General features: G+C 49.3%; 1 long non-coding RNA gene across 1 annotated transcript; it reads left to right on the plus strand.

Moving 5' to 3' along the window:
* Positions 1–652: 652 nt before the first annotated feature.
* LOC144932196 (uncharacterized) lies at positions 653–3,163 on the plus strand. The gene is made up of 4 exons (XR_013636861.1): positions 653–688; positions 1,197–1,265; positions 1,615–1,647; positions 3,140–3,163. It is a non-coding gene; the product is annotated as an uncharacterized LOC144932196 (long non-coding RNA).
* Positions 3,164–20,247: the final 17,084 nt, after the last annotated feature.

Raw genomic sequence — 20,247 nt, forward strand, 5'->3', positions numbered from 1 at the left:
ACGTAGAGTACTTGCATTGGGGGTCTCAGCGGTGCTGACTCAATGCTGCGACATGAGCGTTACTCACTCCTTTATCGACCGGTAATTATCAAATCATCCGGTTAATTTTGTATGCAATACATGTGTTGATTGGTTTTATTTACTCATTCCGCAACACCTTTCTGCATCTAAAATTGTCACTTTTCGCCTAGAACATATTCAACACTGACCCCGGTCTAACCCTGACGCAATGTTTTTGTTCAAATGTGTTTGTTTGTTGGGAAAGTGGGAGGTGGGGGGGTGTGCGGTCCTGCATTGGTATACAATAGCCTATTGCGGTGGTGTAAAGTGTGGGTATTCCCACTTCTTCTAACATCTCTGGTCAGCATATGAAAGAGGAGGCCAAATGTGGCTCTACATGGTCTCTCTCGAGCTCCCTCTCGTGAAGGCTCACCCAGCAGCGATGGCGTGAGTAGGCAATTTCAAGGGCTGCGCCTTCATCCTCTTAATGTTTTCTTTCGTCCGCCTTCCGCGCGCACCTTGTTTTCCAGCTCCACGGTCCCTCCACCGAGTTCCTTCGATCCGTCTCTCTTCACCGAGGTCCACGACGCCACATGGAACACACCGTGGTCTCGCTTCTGTTCGCCCTGACGACGGCGGTCATCGTTTTTGCTGCGGCAGCCGTGTATTTGCTGCGGAGGATCTACAGGTGTCGCGCACGTACAGGCATCCGCACTCGGTGTTTGCAAAGCTCGAAGCTTAGCCATGACCCCCCAGGTTTAGGTAGAAACGTGACATTGTGCATAATGGAAGTTCACAATGTAATGAATATAAACACACGCTTGAAATACTCTTTGTTATTCGATGCTGTCAATGACAACATTCCTACCGTTTTTGCCACATCGTATCTTAATTATTCGCTTGTACTCTACACCATTATTGTATTTCCCCTTAGTCCGAGTTCAGGCCAGCCTGGGAAGCAGAAATCGGCCCAGAGAATTCAGGCTCTCGCCCGCAATGCCGACCAACTCGAGTTGACGAAAAATATGGAAAATTTGCGAACTCGAGCACGTGCTTAAGTGCTGCAGGCTCATGGACATGCGGCATCAGTCCCTCCCCTTAAAGGAGACGTCGAAGTGATTCTGGCCCACGAGTGAACGGGCAGTCGGTGTGCGGCTGATGATAAAATGGACATGAACCTCCGCTGTTCTCCGCAGGGTCCGTGACTTGGGATACCGCGGCGTGCGCCCCAGGGGGAACAAGTGGATGATGCCCAAACGTGGGCGGTGAGATTGCGGCCACGGGGCCATTCACTCCTCACCAAATGTTGCACCCAACTCTAAAATAATAACACCGTCACTCGCACACCTATTCGTAACCCCTACAAAGACAAGAATTCCCCCTCCCTAGCCTCATCGACTGCGGTGGGGGGAGAGGCGGAGACGTTAGCGAGCACCCATTAATGTACTATGTTTGTTGAATTTCTTTTGTACCGTACATAGCCAACCGTGCTCTTCGGAGGAGCGCGGGGGGAAGGACAACATACGAAACTAAAAACAAAAGCGTCCACGTTTTCCCTCCTTGTGGCGCACACCACTGTGGCCTGAAATTAAATGGCCTTGTTTGTCATTACAGGAGCGTGCATCTGAAGATATATCCAATAACCAGGTGAATGCATGAAAATGCGGGGGCAACATCGGTGGGGCTGACATACGTGTGACTTTTATTTCCATGAAAAGGATTTGTCCAAAATCAGGAGAGCACAAGGTTGCCACGAGCAGAGGGCATGGGAGAGGATCAGTCGCGTAACGAGCGTGGGGGCACGTGGGGTGCCTTGGCCACCTCGCCTCGGGTGGCCAAAGCAACGAGTTGGGACCCCCCCTCCCCCCCCCCTCGGCAACCACCATGACAAATGTTTTCAACAACAGCATCAAAGAACAACAACATTTCTGTGATGATGTTACGAGGCAAGAGGAGGCGCGATGTATAACCCAGGTGCAACCGTGCGAGACAAAATCGAATATTGGGCGTCCCACGTGACCGATTTCCGCAACCCCCCGCGAGCGGACAACGTGGTGACTACGTCACCGTCTAGGATGGGCTCGCTGATCGCAGCGATCAACTCCGAGACCTTCGCACTCGCTCGCCGGGTTCCGGATCCAAGAGGTCTCCTCGTTGCACAGAGGCTGCGCTTGAATGGGAGCGGTAAACGGGTTTGACGGATGGGCCTCGTGCCCTGGCCACGCGGTGCCGCCTTTGGTGGCAATGAGACCACGCGTAGCTAGCTGTGCGAGACGCGAAGATTACCTGAGGCTTTGAAGGGCACGGTGAAAGAGAGATGATTGAAGGGGACGTTTGGTTGAGAAGGAGGTTGAATGCTCGTGCTATCCCGTGTTTGATTCGTTTTTTTGGGGAGGGTGGGAGGGGGGATTGGATTATTTATGCTACAAAATTCACTTTGGGCGTTAATCAATCTTACGGTTAAAATATGCAGCTGCCATGGAAAATATCCTTAAGCCTGGATGGGCGACCCCGCTAAAAATGTTTTAGCCTGGGCACTGCCCCCCTCCTCAAAAAAAGTTAAACTCTAATTGCATTCTCTTTGATTCTTTCGGTAAAGTCACGTAGGTAGAAAAAATATTAATAGATCACGACAGCTCTCTCGCTGGTTCAGCAGTTCCACTGCTGGGTTATTTTTTTCCACCTGAGGACGACCGCTTGTGTTGCGATCGAAACGTCGTGATATATTCTTATTTTTTCCACCTACGTGATTTTACCGAAAGAACCAAAGAATATGGATTCCTGCAGTCACGAAAGCTTCAAATCAAGATCTAATTGCATTTTGCAGCAGCGCTGTTGGTAACGCTAACACGTGACTCAGTGTCTCTGTCTGTGTGTGTGTCTGTGTCTCTCCACGTTTGTCTTTCTCACTGTCTCTCTCCGTCTCTCCCTGCGTCTGTCTTTCCGCACCAACGTGTTTTTTGGATGCTCAAAATAACAAAACAATCGCATTCATCGGTGGCCCTGACGCAGTGACGTGGATTTCGTATCCCCTGTTGTGGAATGCATTTTTTCTCTCTCCCAAAGATGACGTTTTCCGCATTAATCCCTCTTTAATTTTTCTTTTTTTGAATGCGCCCATTCTCCGTGTGGATTGCAGCCCAGTGAAATTGGTGGATTTTGAGAGGTACTACACAATAATGTCCCGTGACTCCGGGTATCTCTTCTCGCTTCAGTTCGAGGTAACGCACCCCATCATCAGCATCATCAGCATCTTCTTCGTACAGCTGATGATAGAGAGCAACGAATCTAATTTCACATCGACGTGGCCGAGCCAGATAATTGCGTCAAGAGTAGCGACGTGTATCGTTGTGATGATGTTGAGTCGGGCATTGGGTGCTTTTGTGCTCCATGGATCCTTTCTGGGTCGCCGCAGTTGCACACTGCAGAGTTTTAACGTCCCACGTGTGCGTCGGGTAATCCGCATCTTTTCATGGTTAGTATGCGAACGCAGTTTAAGGTTGTGACCCCATGAGCTTCGCGGAATGCGAGGCACGTTACATGAGATCCTTGTGGATTGGTGAAGGTTGCTTCGTTGCGGCGAATGCATATGGTGGAGCGATGAGCGACAACACGGGAAACCAGGGTGTTGGGGTCGACTTGAGGGCACCAGCGATGCACCATCGTGTTGCGGCGTTCAGGTGGACGTCGGCAAGTCGATCGTGGGCCACTTCTGGTCCGTACTCCTGCTACGCATCACCTGGCTATGGAGAACACAAGGGGAGCAACCGATGATGATGCTCGCCAGCTTGTGCTTGCCACTCGGATCATCGCCCACGCAGCGAGTCAGAGCGGGTTGGTGAGAAGAGGGCAGGCCACGAACAAGTTCAGATATTTCTCACGGGCTGATCTTAGCCAGGGTCAGGAATCAACTCGGCTTGCCGGGTTCAGAGTACAGTGTCCTAACCACTGCGCCACCGCTCCATCTGCAATATCAAAAAACAATCGATTCATGTGTTTTTACTTTCCATGTGCCCCCCTATCGCAGGTTTTGAATACAATGGATCACTACTTTCTGCACTCGGATGCATGCCTTCCAGAGAACAAGCACAAGAATCGCTATGACAACATCCTCCCGCGTGGGTGCAGAGCCGTATTTGAAATTGCCCAACTGGAGTTGAAAGCATTTACGCATTGACTCCGTTCCTTCCGTCAGTTTGTTACGATAACGCTCGTAATGGCACTCCAATAGGAAGGATACTCTATAATAATAATGTTGTGTTGCTGTTGGGGACCCTGTTTAAACCTGACATGATCGAAGGATTGCTCAAAATTTGGGGACTACGCCAGAGAAAAGAGAACTATTTGTATTGACACCAGCACGCTGTTACCCTGACAGCTGCCAGCCCGGTTTCCGTACCGCTATTTAAATGCTTCCGAGGACAAAACTCACGTTAGAAAGTGTCAACCAGTCCATGTGTAAGCATGACATTTCCCCAACTTGTATGGATTATTTTAGTCTTTTTCTGCAATGTTATTGCAAGTGTGCTTTCGGTGTGATATCACGAGACGAGGGTTCCCTTTAAATATCTTAGAGAGCAGTGGCACCCCCCGCCACTTGTGCCGCCCCCCATGTTCAACAACGGCTCACGGAAGCGGATCTCACAGGGCTACTTCTTGGCGTCGAACTTCGACAACGGCGCTTGTTCATCAACGTGCCCGAAACCGTTGTGTGCACGCAGGGAACTATGGGCGAGTGAGGCTGAAGCCCGTGGCTGGAGTCCCAGGGTCAGACTACATCAACGCGGAGTTCATCCCGGTCAGTGCTCGCGTTTCTTTATGATTGCGATTCATGCTCCGCTTTCGTTCTGCTACGTTCGTGATACAAAGATCTCCAGTATAGGAGCCTTTAACAGGCTGTTAGGGCAAGGGCTGTTAGAGAGCCCCAAGTTAACGGCATCAATCACACTGTTTGTACAATTAAGCGGGGGGCGGGGGGGGGGGGTGCTTGGGCAGGACACGTCGTTTAGAAGGGACGAGGATCAATGGGGTGAGGAATAATTGCGGAGTGGCAGCTAAGGGATGGAACGCTTGCGAGAGGACGCCCACCGAGGCACTGGGGCGATGAGATCGGCTCGTGGGCCGGTGCTGGGTGGCTGACTACATCGCCCGGTATACAGGAGGTCGTTAGTACGATCCCGAGCCTGACGATGCCTGCTGTATAGATGGAATTTGCATGTCTCTCTCTCTCTCTCCCCCCGTGGTCGAGCGGTATTCATTTCTCCGATTCCACCGGTTTTTCCCTCCACGTTTAGAAACATGCGGTCAGAGTATTTGGCTGCTGTAAATTTCCACGCGGTAAGCCACTTGGTTGAGCCATCACTTGTGACCAAGTCGTTTCTGAAAAAGAGCTGTGCATAGCTCAGTGGGCCTTACCTGGTAAAAAATAAAAGTAGTTTAGTCATTTCGTTTACTTGTTGCGTCGCGGGATCGTAAGGGGCGGTGGCGGCTTGGGGAGAGGCCTCGGTCCAGCAGCGGTACGACCATGGCTGACGATGATTTCGAAGAGTGCGCTTCGAGGACTTGAATTGGAAAGTGAAGACGGTTGTCATGATTGCGTCGACGGTCACGACTTCACACAGTCGTCAACGCCGCTCGACTCTCGATTCCTCCGCAACTCCCCCCCCCCCTGTCTGTTTTTTTTTAACCTTCTGACATTTCAATTTTGACTTAAAGCTTTCGTGACTGCAGGAATTCATGTTCTTTGGGTCTTTCGGTAAAGTCACGTGGATAGGTTCAAAATAAATAACAAACAATAACAAAAAACTAAATTTCGATCGCAACACAAGCGTTCGTCATCAGGAACGCTTGTGTCGCGATCGAAACGTCGTAGTTTTTGTTATTTTGTTATTTTCTTTGAACCGATCTACGCGACTTCACCAAAAGACCCAAAGAATATCCCTTCTGACATTTCTTTCCCCCCACCCACCCCTCTCCCCCCGGGTTCGCTAGGGTGTCCACGGTCCCAAAAACTACATCGCCACCCAGGGCCCCCTGCCCGAGACGCAGGGAGACTTCTGGCGAATGCTGTGGGAGCATCGTGTGCGTCTGGTCGTCATGCTCACGCAGTGCGTGGAGCGCATGCAGGTGGGCGCGACTCCCTCTAGCCGGTGTTCGAGAGGTCGCGTGAGTCCGATTCGCCGACGTTCCCGTTGCTTTTCAGAAGCGTTTGTCGCGTTCACTTCTGATGTCCGTCCCACGCAACGTCCCGATCAGCGCCGTTGGTTGCGTACGGTGCGAACGAAGTTCAACACGCGCACACACACTAGAGGATTGTGTGATTCGGCACGCACGCTCGTTTGGGCACGGCTGTTCATTGCTCTTACAGTTTGTAACATTTGCCGGTCGTTTCAACGTTTACGCTTTGCCCCTACTGTGACGCGTTTGAAGGGGAAAGAGTGAACGCACGTAAACATCTCTGCAGGTGGCAACTCATTTGGGTTATTTGGGGTGCATTTTCACTCCACGTTCTTGGGAGCTCCCTCGAGAACTTCGATTTCTCGAGGAACCGTAATGATAATCTCGGCTTAATGACAATTAAAGCAATCGCGGTCGTGTTTGTCCCTATTAGAGTATTTATATAGAAATTATGGCGCTCGAGGGCCTCCCCACGCCATATGGGTCACGAGAGGCAATCACCCATACTTCACCACGCCGGTCAGTGCAGGTTGGCGTAAGGGCGAGCGGACTAAACACGAGGGCATAGAGAGTGCGGTACAACAAAGCACGTGCTGTCTGCTGCGCGCCGTGTAGCTCCCGCCCCAGCCAGCCGACAACAACGCGACGTGGTCGCCCATCCAAGCGCTCGCCTGGACGGTGCATGGATGGGCAGATGATCATCAGTCTCAACCTGGAGATGGAGGGGGGGGGGGTGCAGGCAATACCGCCACCGCCGCTGCGGCCGTCGGTTTGTAACTCGGAGCGCGTTCGCCGCAGACCAAGTGCTCTCGGTACTGGCCGGAGAAGCTGGGCACCGAGGAGCATCACGGCGCCGTGAGCGTGCGCGCGCTGGGACGGGCCAGGCGGGGCTGCTGGGAACTCCGCACCTTCCTACTCCGCTCGCTTGTGGTGAGCTCCGCGCGCGCCTCCGATCGGCGGCGGTTGGCAACGTACGGCGCGAAAAAAGTTGAGCGTGCTTGTAGCAACACGCGTAGCGGACGTCGCGGGGAGAAGGAACGCGCCTTGTGAGACGTCCGTCAGCTGCCGATTTGGGATTCGGAGGTTGTGGCCTAGCTCTGTGGACGATGGTAAGGATGTTCGATCCCCGTTTAACCAGTTTCCCGGCTATTTTACAAGGGAGATCCGTGGTGGGTGAACACAGCAACATCAGCAAGCAAACAAAAAACTAAAGAGAAACTCGTCGACATAGCAGAGAACGAGTGCAGGCTGCCGAAGGAATATTGCACAGCGAACAAACGAGGTAAACGAGATACAGGAGAACAAAATAAAAATAAATACGCACACCGATGTTTCAATCATAATTTGAATCGGCTCCATTAACGCAGACGGTGTTAACCGCTAAGCGCGGTACGTGCGATGTGTTTAACACACAGCCGGTGCGTGCAGTGTGAAACGAGTTCATTTGTATTTAAATGGGAGGAGGAAAAATTGGTAAACTCGGGAAGACGCGGCGTGGTGTGTCGCGAGGACTGTAGTTTAGGAATCCCTGGTTCAAAGGGCACGCGTTAATGGAGCCGATACAATTACCGAGACTCCTCTACTTACGAACGTTCAGAGATACGACCAAACCTGTCCGTATGTCCAGTTGGCTGTTCGGACCGCGAGTCGTAAGTTCAACCGCCGCGTGATAGATGGTGGTGGTGGCATCTACATTTTCAGAACATGAAGAACCAGTGGCATCTACGTCTACAAGAGAATATACAACTTGTTACAACTTGTTAAGTGTGCATGCCGTACAACATGTTTGGAGTCTACAGGAGTAAAGCTCATACCTGTCAACCCCTTATCAGTGCCCTACCTTATTACAGTAAAGTTACGTAGAAGACAAATAATAAAATAATAAAAATATAAAACAATAAAATTCTCACGACGTTTCGACTGCAACACAAGCAATCATCATCAGGTGTGAAATCCACAGCAAGACAATTTGAAAATCATGGCGGTTTTTTTCTATCCCTTCTACGTGACTTTACCGAAAGAACCAAGAATATGAATCCCTGCAGTCACGAAAGCTTTAAATCAACAATTTTTTGCCCATATTGAAACGGCTGTACCCCGTATGGACCTGCACAAGAATACGGGGTATACCCCATATGGGTTGACAGCTATGACAATTGGACTTGCGAACAAATCGACTTACGAACAGTCCTCTGGAACCGAACTCGTTCGTAAGTAGATGCGTCCGTGTGGTGGGGCTGGGGGGTTTGGCAACGGATCGGGGGGAGGGGGGAACTATGACCAGATCAGGCGGGGGGAGGGGGGATCGTGGTTGGGTGGCTTTGGCCATCGAACTTTCAGTTTGGACGCAGGGAGGAGGCGGTATAGACTCGACAAAAAAAAAACACATTTTGATTAGCCCGTAACCCCCACCCACCCCTCTCTTTCAACCCTCCCTGACTCTGACTTTGTGCAACTCCCCCCCCTCCCCCGGTAACACTCTCTGGGCAAATTGAACAACAGAACGAGCAGCCCGAGTCGCGTGTGCTGTGGCACTACCACTTCACGGCGTGGCCAGACAAGGGGGTGCCGCTGGAGGAACACACCGGCGGTCTCGTCGACTTTGCCCGGGAAGTGCGGAAGAAGTCGTCCGCGTGGAAGGCGCCAATAGTCGTGCACTGCAGGTGGAAGCCTGCCCCTGACTCGCATATCTCGCCTCACTCACTCCAGCCTGCCTGCCTCACCCCAACTCTCTCACCACCACACCCCACCTGCCTCACCCCAACTCACTCACTCACCCTCTCTTCCTCACCCCGACTCCCTCACTCACCCTCCCTCCATCACCCCGCCACCCTCATCACACGCCACCTCCCTCTCCTCCCTCCCTCCCTCCCTCACCCACCCACCCTCCCCTCCCTCACTCTCCCCTCCCTCACCCTCCCCTCCCTCACCCCGCCTCCCTCACTCACTCACCCTCCCCTCCCTTACCCCGCCTCCCTCACCCCAACTCCCTCACCACAACTCCCTCACCACACCCCAGCCTTCTCCCCTCCCTCACCCCAACTCCCTCACCACAACTCCCTCACCACACCCCACCTCTCTCCCCTCCCTCACCCCAACTCCCTCACCACAACTCCCTCACCACACCCCACCTCTCTCCCCTCCCTGACCCCAACTCCCTCACCACAACTCCCTCACCACACCCCACCTCTCTCCCCTCCCCCACCCCAACTCCCTCACCACAACTCCCTCACCACACCCCACCTCTCTCCCCTCCCTCACCCCAACTCCCTCCCTCACCCCACCTCCCTCAACCCAACACGATCACCCCACCTCTCCCCACCTCACCCCACCTCCCTCACCTCCCTCACCCCACCTCCCTCACCCTTACATTGACCCGTCTCAAGTACGTGTGGTTAATGCAGACATGATACCTTGCAAAAGGTTTCTGTTGTGTGTTCGAACATCTAACACCTGTTTTATTGTCAGAAAGGGTAAACCCTATTCTTATACTTTCATACTGGAAAGAAAGGTCCCGTGTTGTAGCAGTAAATGGTTTGGTGCTGTTTCATAAAGGGTTATACAGGCAGTCCTCGACTTACAAGCACCCGACTTACGGACACCCTCACTTACGAACCGTTTGACATACGATCAGGCCCCAGGAACTATGTTCATAAGTCGAGAACATATCTGGGATTACTCACAAGCAACTACATTTTTGTTGTTATTAAAACAGTATGTGGAGAACGGTTTTCGGAGCGAGTATTCCGCACGGCCAGTGCTTAATTTCAACCAGGGACAGTGGGTGATGTGCGAATCGCGCAATGATGCACCAAACGCCTGCATCGTCGGACAAAAGCGTCGTGCGAGCGAGAGAAACTCCGGCCCCGCGCGTGCCCGTGCGTGCGACCTTACAGCGCCGGGGTCGGCCGCACGGGCACCTTCATCGCGCTGGACCGCGTCCTGCACGGCCTGCAGACCACGTTCCCCGGTGCCGCGGCCGTTCCGGAGGAGTGCTCGCCCGAGGGCCCCGTGCGCGCCCAAGCCGCTGTCGACCTTCTCGCGCTCGTGGCCGAGCTGAGGCGGAGCCGCGTCAGCATGGTGCAGACCGAGGTGCCCCAGCGGCTCGCGAGCTCGGCGAAATGTTGACTATCTCGCCCGGTGCACGGGAGGTCGTGGGTTCGATCATGACCCTGACGCCTGCTGCGTGGATTTTGCTCCGGGTCCTCCGGTTTTTCCTCTCGCTCCACATTTAGTGACATGAGTTTAGAGTATTCGGCTGCTATAAATGTCCACGTGATAAGCCACTTTGTTGAGCTGTCATACGTGGGCAGGTTGCTTCTGAAAAATAACTAAATAGCTCAGTTGGCCTTGCCAGGTAAAATAAAAAAAACATTTGTTTAGTTTAAATAGATTCAGTTTGTTTTTGGGAAGCACTGTACAGCTTCGGTCAGTCATATATTACATATGTGTATGTATGTGTGCGTGCATTGTGGTGATGCAGCAAAACCTGGCGATCCGGGTTCGATGCCCGCTCACGGTCAACACCAGTGATGATTATCTGAACTGGTCCTGGGCCTCATCTAGGTCAACTCAGCCTCAAATTAGTACCTGGTGCGTTGTGTAAACATGGCCACTAGGGAGACAAAGGCGGTCGGGCGTGGTGCTGGCCACCCACTCCCTCGTGTACCGTGCTGGCCTTCATAGGTGCTCGCTAACAGCACTTGCCCCAACAATATGTTTAGGCTATACGGGGATCTTTGTCTTTGTGTTGACACGGATGTGTTTAACTGCCCTGTGCCCGCCAGGAGCGCAATAATGAATACTGCCTTCAATCATTTCATCTCGTGATCAAATTATTTTGAGGACACGCGAAATATCAACCACAAATATATTCCAAGCTGAAGAACACGAACAATTGTTTGCTGTTGACAATGTCGCTCTGCTTATGTGCTAACTGATCAATGTTCATCTCTGTCTCCCACCACCGTCCCGTTCCACTTCATATCCAGGAGCAATTCGTCTTCCTGCACCGTTGCATATTGTACATTTGCAAGCATCTGCTCAATCGACAACAACGGGATACCGACATCTGTGCCTCAGGTGCGCTAACCATTGTGAACTTCTGGCTTACGTCTTGAGTTAAAGCTTTCGTGACTGCAGGAATTATTTTTTGTTATTTTCTTTGAACTTATCTACGTGACTCTACCGAAAGACCCAAAGAATATTCTGGCTTACGGGTCGCAGGAGAGACTCATCATCAGTCAAGGTCATTTCGCTGCCAGATGACGGCCTCTCCAAGCCAATGCCACTTTTCACAATCCCACGATGCAAAACCGCCCGCCACCAAAGACAAGATCCCCCCGTTTCGCCTTGACGCAGACTGTTGGGGCAATCGCTGTTAGCGAGCAGCACCTATGAAGGCCGGGCACATTACACGAGCCCCACCACTTAGCACCTGCACACAGACTGACTGTAGTCATCTCCTCGATGGACGTCCTGTCGGATGTACAGTGGAAACTCCGGTATTTAAAAAAATATAATTTTGGTTCATGGTGGACGAGGCCTCGCCCGTAATTGATTCGTCGTGGAGACCGCTCGCTTGAGCTCGCGAGTCGCGACAGTGTCAGATTATTGCTGGGAAACGGTCGCAGTCATCGATTTCTCTGCGTCCATTGCGAGATCATTAAGAGCATATGTGCCTGTTTTGAAAGCGTGTATTTTTTTTAAGCGTCGATAATTATCATTGCAAAACGTTAAACCTTCTGGGCGTGTCGCGATATCGGTCAAAATTACGGAATTTGTGCATTTCCCTAGAGATTTCGTTTTTAATCTCCGCTGATCTCGCACCGTATGTGGGAAGTGGTGGAACCCCAGGGATTGCGGTTGGTTTTCGGCTGTTCTTGAGACCCGGTGATAACGTCCACCCCTAGCAGTGGAAGTTTTGAGACTTGTCGTTTAATGTAACCTACATTTGGCTACATACAGAGGCAGGTTTGCTTTTAATCACGTTCCACCATTCTGCTCGTGGTTTCCGGACCACATTTATATGCTGAAAGCTATTAATATTTAACCATATGTAGCTACTACGTATGTAGCTTGAAACCATTTAGCGTGTGTAGTAGCTACTACACGTGTAGCTACTACACATGTAGCTACTACTACACATGTAGCTCCTACTATACATGTAGCTCCTACACATGTAGCTACTACACATGTAGCTACTACTACACATGTAGCTCCTACTATACATGTAGCTCCTACTATACATGTAGCTCCTACACATGTAGCTACTACACACGTAGCTACTACACACGTAGCTACTACACACGTAGCTACTACACACGCAGCTACTACACACGTAGCTACTACACACGTAGCTACTACACATGTAGCTACTACACATGTAGCTACTACACATGTAGCTCCTACTATACTTGTAGCTCCTACACATGTAGCTACTACACACGTAGCTACTACACACGCAGCTACTACACACGTAGCTACTACACATGTAGCTACTACACACGTAGCTACTACACATGCAGCTACTACACATGTAGCTACTACACATGTAGCTACTACACACGTAGCTACTACACACGTAGCTACTTTTGCTACGAGGATAATCCGGCAGTGAGCGGGGCACGGAGTGCGGCAATGTCGTCGTTCACAATCCCTACGACGTGGGTCAAACGGACGGACTCGTCTTGAGCGGATGATGCCATCGATGGCAGGAAGACCGTTCCTCGACGAGGCGTCTGCTTTGTGACCAAAGGCGTACAAGCATCTCTCGCACAAGGGCCCATGCCAACCACGCTCGTGAGAATGTTGATTTGTCGTGTTTGAATCATGGGCTCTCTGAGCGTGTGTACAGCTCACCATCTGGTCTACTTTTCATGCAACCTTGCTGCCCTGTCTGCTTTGAAGACTCAACTACAATTTCAACCTATGAAATTGTAGTTGAGTCTTCGTGTGTGGATTTCATTTAGTCAAAAAATGAGGTCAGCCAATCAGGGAATTCTGTAAATCTATGTCTGTATATATAAACAACCAATAGCCACGTGCGGCATGAGTGTTTTGCGGCCTCTAATAACGCGACTGAACCATCTAATTCCGCGTCTTCGTTCATTCAGACTCGTGAAATGCATCTCGTCAAAGTCACGCGTTTGGTCTGTGGCGGGTGGCAGTCAGTCATCGTCACGCTCGATGGATTTTCGTCCACACGCAGTCGTCACCGACGAACAACAAAAAAAGCCAAACACTTTATTGACGGACTCTTGGTGTTTTCGGTAAAGTCACGTAGGTAGAAAAATGATAATAGCTCACGACGTTTCGATCGCATTACAAGCAACCGTCTTCAGGTGGGAGTGAACACGGTTGCTTGTGTGACGATCGAAACGTCGTAATCTATAATTATTTTTCTTCTACCCACGTGACTTTACCGAAAGAACCAAAGAGATTCCTGCAGTCACGAAAGCTTCAAATCAAGACTTTATTGACGGTTATTTTTGGCAATTAAATTTCATGAACATATTTAACGCTGCTTTTTATCAACGGGCCGTCGTTGGATGTGTGCAGCGCTTCGTTATCTTCTCTGCTGTGGTCCCAGTGGCCGTCTGTTGTGCATTCCCTCCTTTAAGTGCTTCGAGCTAACCATTGATGGGGGGGTCTGTGTGTGTGGTTCCGTGTGTGTGTGTGTACTCTGGCCTGCAGGGACTGCCACCCACGAGGCAAGAGCAGAAGACGTGGAGGGTGCCATCCCTCTCAAGGAGCTTGTGACCGACTCATAATTATTGTTCGTGCTGCACTTTGACACGAGTTAGGTTTCCATAATTGTTTATTATGAATGTACCGTATGTACATTCAATGGATTACAAACCTTACTCAACTGTAAATTGACTCCACTAAAAGACAATATTTGAGATGTAATATAATAAAATATATTAGTTGGTGGCACTGCGTTGGCAGTGGTGCAATAGCATAAATAACAATAATGTTTAACACGTGTGTTAATAACACTGACCTTAAAAGGAAAATATATAACGGGTATTGCCTTGAGCAATCACACTTGCTATTAAAGGGCCATGTTTTGAAACGTTGCCTATTATCCATTTTCCTTTTAAGACCAACCAACATATTATTGGCAAGTGTTTAGGTTTTTTTTGTATAATAAAATAGGTTGTCCAAAAGAATTGCAAAGTTAAGTACAGTTTTTAAAACTTTTTTCAACGCGTGAGGATAAGCTAATTTTATTTTTTAAACATTAACCCACACAAATACTGCGTTGAGTCTATTTCTCAATGGACCTTCGGTATAAAAAAAGTTAACGTAAGCAAGTAAAAACTGTAATTGTGTGCAAATGTATACAACTGTTAAAATAGCACAGTAAAAATAAATCGATAGAGAATACTAAAATATGCAAACTATGTAATGTGCAAAGAAATACAACTGAAATATGAATTTAATAATTAAAAACAATACAAACTAAAGACTTTATTTACTGTATTTCGGTAAATTAAACGGTGTAAAAAAAATCTTCCACTGCTGCTTCGTGTCCAACAATCTGGCTACACATTCAGGTGACACATCCATTTTTGCGAGGTCACGAGACGCACGCTTTGATCGACTCGATGGCACGCAGGATCCAGACTTAGGGCCACAAAGTAAGATAGTGAGGGGTCCAGTTGAAAAAACATATATATAAATTTGCGCAGTCCATGAAGCAAACGTGCTGCCAATTTGCTGTGAAGCATGGGTGTGGTTCAACCTGGCAGCCGATTTGAAAAGCCACGAGAGCGGGCGTAATGCACGTTTACGAACACGCTTTCTGGTCTTGTCCGACAATTGCTGAGCTCTATGAACATATAGTGGGGGTATTTAATACAATTAACAATGCATCTGTAAAAAAGAAGTGTGGAAACTACCCTGTGGAGCTTAAGAGAAATGGGGCTGACTCGAGAACAGAACGTTGTGTTAAGGACTTTCACTATAGCGGTCAGGAAAACCCTATTGAGTACGTGCAAGAATGACGAACCCCCTCTCCCATACTTGATGACTGAATTAGTTAGACACATTCTCAGCACTGGAGCATCTGAGCAATAAGCTCAGAGTCAAGGGAGAAGAATGCACACGGACATAGGATCAATTTCTAAACCTTAGACCAGTCTTAAATACCTGAGCCCAGAACGGCAATGACCTGGCCAACCAACCCTCCCTCCCCAAAGAAAATCCCTTCCTACCCCCCGCCTGCTCTGATGAGTCTGGTGTGCCTGATACCGTCGATGTCCATAGTAACGCCGTCCAGAACGTCAGGATGTTGCAATGTATGATGTGAGGGAGGATGTGGAATAAACAACAAATATTTTATGGAAGAAAAAAAAGTTGCGGAATGGCCACTAACACATCTTCCACAAGCTTCCTGATGTCCTGATGTTGAGCGCCACCCACATACCGATCAAACTCTGATCCACTTCACACGTGCCTACGTTCCTGCATATGCTAATTATAGTAAAACTCTTAGGTTTTTTCGGTAAAGTCACGTAGGTAAAAATAAATAATAAAAATTTATAATAATAGAAATAATAATAGGTATTTTTACCTACGTAACTTTACCGGAAAAACCTAAGAGTATGAATCGTTGCAGTCACGAAAGCTTCAAATCTAGAATTAATTAAAGTAAGATCGATTAAGGACCCTGTTAAACGTATGTCTGGAAACCAGAGAAACATCCGTGTCACTCAAAGGGGTCGCATTCACGGGTTCATGACCCCTCTTGCTGTCCTGCCTGGCAGGCCAGCTGGTAGGGCCGCATTAAGGTTCTTGTGGACCCTCGGCACTTCCGTTCCGTGAGCCTTCAGTGATACCTCCCGTCAGTTGGGACTGCCGCTGCCACGTGTTACTATCGCCGCTGTCACTCCGCTTGTTCCACGCGGTACTTCGTCCAGCCGCTGGACAGACGTCGTTGCTGCTGAAACGTTCAGTACTTAGGCTGTGCCCTCATTCGACGGAAGCACGCTTTGTGCCGGCGATGAGCAGATTTAATTCGAAAACCCTGCCTCTGTATATACGCTGCGCCTATCCTTCCTATGTAAATATATTTATTCAAGAGGATATCTTGGTTACTTTTTTCAACATACAAACAAACAAAACATGTTCAATTAATTTTTTCGTAGGCACAGTACATACCGTGCTTATTTTGGATAATACGGCCCTGTCAGATAGTTTATTACGTGAGAACCACAACAGCTTGAAAATCCCCCCCAAATAAATGTGCGTTTGAAAACTATCCACTGCCAAAAATGTGAACTTTTAGGCTATAATAGCAACGGTGTCAAGAGCCTTTGGTAAGATGAATGAAACGGACGCGCGCCTATCCGTACAGCATTCTCAGGATCACGAGACGCCGTGGAAAGGAAGACGCCGCTCCCCAAAACGTGTGCGCGAAATCCGTAAAGGCATACAAATTTAAGTTGCGCCAACACACCTACTGGATGATATGGCGCACCCAATCCCACCTTCGCATTAAATTACAGGGGAGAAAATAACTCAGTGTATACGGTTACAATTCTACGCAGGCAATGCATAATAAATGATTGTTTTGGTGTTAGATCGTGTAAATATAAGTGTGTCGTTAAACCCGCCACCACCCGACACAGCCAATTAGTAAGATTTGTCACGTTTTGTTTTACGTGACAACCCTAACTAATTGGCTGTGTCGGGTGGTGGCGGGTTTAACGACGCACATTTACGCGATCTAACCAAAACAATACCCTTTATTATGGATATTGGTCGCGAAAGCCTCCGACTTGTTAAACCGATGTGCGACGCTTGAGTTTGACCGGTAGGTGGCGATGATTAACTGGCCGTGGCGTGAGGCTTTTCAAAACGCGGGTCCATTCATCCGCACCCGTGTGTTGTGGTGACATGGCCAGTGATTTCAAGAAGCACATTGAACCTTAAGGAGATACATATTTTACTCTTGGAATGACTTAAGACCGCAATACAGAGTAAACGAAACAAAAACATCATACAACTATTAAATGGATGTTCTTTATATATATATTTGCACATGTGTATAAATAGGAAGGGCAAAACGATATGAAACATCTCGTACACGACACAGACAGGAGGCACGTTGCATTTGAATCTGCTGCTTTCTTTGGTCCACCCAACCACATGGCTCTGTTCAGTGATCTGTCAAAGGACTTTAAACTCTGCACCCACAACAATGTCGCGGGGATGCCATGGTGGCGAGATGTTAACTACCTCGCCTGGTGTACAAGAAGCCCTGGGTTAAATCCCTACCCTGACGATGCCTGTGTATTTGGAGTTTGCATGTCGCGTGGAATTTTCTCCGGTTCCTCCACTTGCGTTCAGAGTATTTGGCTGCGATACATTTCCGCGTGATACGCCACTTGGTTGAGTTGTCATTTGTGGCCAGGTCGCTTTCTGAATGAGAGCTACATAGCTCAGTGGGCCTTACCTGGTAAAATAAATTATATTAAATGTCCCCATCTTCACCATCCCATAGAATGGTCGTTTCCCATAGTGCGGTGCTCGTCTGGCTGGGGTTATACGAGGGCTTCTAGCCGCCTAAAGAAAAAACTATTAACTGAATTTCGATTTAAAGCTTTCATGACTGTAGGGATTCATTTTCTTTGGTTTTTTCGGTAAAGTCACGTAGGTAAAAAATAAAAAAAAAACTGCTGATGGAGACTATTAAAACTGTCTGCATCAGCAGTAGGCCATGCTTTCCCACCTGATGACGGACGCTTGTGTTGCGCCCGAAACGTCGTGATTTAACTTAGTTGTTTTCAGCTCTGTTCTTCACCTGAGGACGGCTGCTTGCGCCGTGGCCGAAACGTCGTGAGCATTTTACGATGTTTTATTTTTATTATTTTATTATTCCCCTTCTACGTGACTTTACCGAAAGAACCAAGAATAACTATTAACTGGGCCCAGATTATTCACAGCCAGCCCACAGTAGAGAGAGCGCAAGGCCACCACGAGGCAAACGCGGATCCTCTCCGTGTGACGCTCGCCAGACTCCACGCATTTAAAGAAGAACGTTCATCGAACCTTGAGGAGAGAAATATTTCACTCTTGGCTGGTCCGATCGGTGAACCCGTGCCCGTGGATGCGTCCTCGGTCTCCCACGTTCTCTGCTCGTGGCAATCTTGCTTGCACTTTTGGTTTTTTTAAAGATACATTTTCTCAATTTTTTTCTATTTCAATTACTCTTCAAATGTGGTAATTCATTTTGAAGCGAAAAATATTTCCAGCCACCTCAACATTATTTCAGCTCCCGAAAGAATATCTCCATCCTCTGCCTATGAACCTCCTACCACTCCATGTGGCTTTGATTGGTACGCGAAGCATGCCATAGGCCCCGTGTTTATCCAATCATTCACCTGGTGGTGAATGCTACTGTTTTGTTAAAGTTTGCATCTGTACGTATCCGATTTAATTATATATATGCATCACGCATACCCGCATACAGCATATGCATGTTGGGTGCTACTGAGTAATGTGCATATTGTGTAGTATTATTATGTCTATTGAGTATTATGTAACACATATAATAAAATGTACGTTATCGTTTGTTGTTGTGCGAGCGTACGTCTTCTAACGTTTGCGAAGCGTGTGGATTCCACTGCCAGACAGGGCCCCCCACAGAGCCCCCCCACAGAGCCCCCCACAGAGCCCCCACAGAGCCCCCCACAGAGCCCCCCACAGAGCCCCCCCACAGAGCCCCCCACGCACTGTGCGGGTCGTGGCCGTGAAACTGGCCACGCTTCACCACGCCGGCCAGTTAGGTCTGATGAAGGTGGCACAGGCGTGGGATCATAGAAGTGCAACACAACAATGCAATTATTTGCAGTGCGCCCTCTGCTGCCCACCACGTAGTCCCGCAGCCCTATGGCAACGCCAGTCTGTCTGCGCATGCCTTCCGATATGAGGAAACCACCGGCGCTATGCACTTCTAAATCTAAACTGAAAACTCATTTCTTTAGAACTGCTTTTTGTGTTTTGTTTGTTGCCCCCCCCCCCGCACCTCCGATTAGCGCGGTTGGCTACGTACAGTGCGAAAGACGTTCAAACGTACACACATGCTAGTCACCCATCCCATCCCATCCCTGGCCGGGTTCAACTCTGCTTTAGCATTCAAGATCTGACGAGATCGGGCACATTACGGGGTATTTGGTCATCGGTTAAGAACCGTTCACGAATTATAAATCACTGTCGGCACGTTCCTCAACAGCGGAAGCTTTCCCACCAATGGGAAAATGTGCATGAGCGTGAATAATATAGATTTTTTTTCATATGTATGAGGAGCGGCGAGCATGTTTGGTGTCTTGGTGGCGAGCTGTAGGTCTGAGTTGTATTCAATGAATGGACTAATTTTTGTTGTTGTTTGGTGCCATTTCTTAATTTGTTTATTCATTTCTGATTTTACTTGGCAGTAGGGGGTGTCGATTTGCTTGGTAGTGGCTGTATATGTGGGATTTGGTCGTAATATGTGATTAATGTGCAGCGTTGTGGGATGCTATTAGCATGAATGACACTATATAAAATGAAAGTATTAGTATATTTTTTATTACGTGTGTACATGTTTGCGTCTGCACGTGCCGCGTGCGTGATGACACCATTTACGTATTGGTCCACAAATTGACAAGTGTCAAGTTCAGATCCCAGCCGATGATTGGGGGAGAGGGAGAATGGGGGAAATTCGAGGGCGCAATCGAAAATACCCACGTGACCGCTTGCCACCGACGATCGAACCCCCAACGTTAGCGCGAGATGGCAGAAAAACGGGCAGCACCCCCCCCCTGCCCCAACCCACCAGCCTCGATCCGTCACCCCCATCCCCGTTGGCCTTCTGCGCCACTCACGGCCGCCGCCGTTCGAAAACCGCCCCGAGCGCTCCCTTCTGCTCAGTTCTCCAGGTCTCCGGGGTCATCACTCTCCCCGTCGATGACGCCCTCATCGTCCGAGTTCTGCGCAGCAAACACGTCGATCACGGGGGGGGGGGGGGGCAGGTTACGGGGGGGTGAGGGAGGTGAACGGGAAGATGGAGCTGCGACGGAC

The sequence above is a fragment of the Lampetra fluviatilis genome, chromosome 5, assembly GCF_964198595.1.
Source record: "Lampetra fluviatilis chromosome 5, kcLamFluv1.1, whole genome shotgun sequence".
Taxonomy (NCBI): Eukaryota; Metazoa; Chordata; class Hyperoartia; order Petromyzontiformes; family Petromyzontidae; genus Lampetra; species Lampetra fluviatilis.